Source organism: Protopterus annectens, chromosome 2.part1 (genome assembly GCF_019279795.1).
Source record: "Protopterus annectens isolate FY-2018-M chromosome 2.part1, PAN1.0, whole genome shotgun sequence".
Taxonomy (NCBI): domain Eukaryota; kingdom Metazoa; phylum Chordata; order Ceratodontiformes; family Protopteridae; genus Protopterus; species Protopterus annectens.
Window position 1 is genome coordinate 586882561 of NC_056729.1, and position 787 is coordinate 586883347.

Here is a 787-nt window from a genome sequence, read left to right on the forward strand (position 1 = left end):
GAGGGTCTGGCTGGAACATGTAACATTATTCAACATTGAGGCTATTCTCCATGCAAAGCCCCTAAAGGCTTCTGACATAAAACATTGCTGTTTAAGTTCTGGATTCATGACAGACTTACTCTGAAAGAAAGTGGAAAGAACAATATGCCATGGAACATTTTTTTCTGCATTTCAGTAGTAATGTGGTCACTTTTGCAGTTGCATCTTAGAATCTGGATTTTTGTCGGAAGTGTCGCCTCTCTTCTCAAAATTTTTTTTTCATCCTTGTACATACTCAATACAAGGTTTGGACTCTTCATTTTTCTGTTCATGTACCAAGGTATGTTTAACTGCTTTGGTTTACTGTGTGGCAATACATGATACTTGCAGTCTGAAGATTCCAGGAACTGAAAAACTCTGTACTAACGTCATTAAGATTTACTTCTAGGGAAATATGTCTGTATTCTATGGAAAAAAGCCATGGGTGATGTAATTGTGGCCGAGTGGTTAAGGCGATGGACTCAAAATCCATTGGGGTTTCCCCGCACAGTTTTGAATCCTGTCGATTACGCTGGTGCTATTTTAAAATCTTTCCTGCACTCTGAGACATATCTCTTTAAGCTGGACACCTTATACTGTTGCAGCCAGTATATCTGATCTAGTGCCTTCCAGTAATCAGTCATTTCTACTTTTCAATTGGATCTTGGCTTATCTATTTCATTTGTTTTGAATTATTAAAACTAGCTTACTCTCTTTGTACTTTCCTCTTCTGGCAAAGGTCTCACTATACAACCTGGATGTTGACAGT

General features: G+C 38.2%; 1 non-coding gene across 1 annotated transcript; it reads left to right on the plus strand.

Annotated features, from left to right (window-relative positions):
- Window positions 1-468: 468 nt before the first annotated feature.
- Window positions 469-550, plus strand: TRNAL-CAA. The gene has a single exon. It is a non-coding gene; the product is annotated as a tRNA-Leu (tRNA).
- Window positions 551-787: the final 237 nt, after the last annotated feature.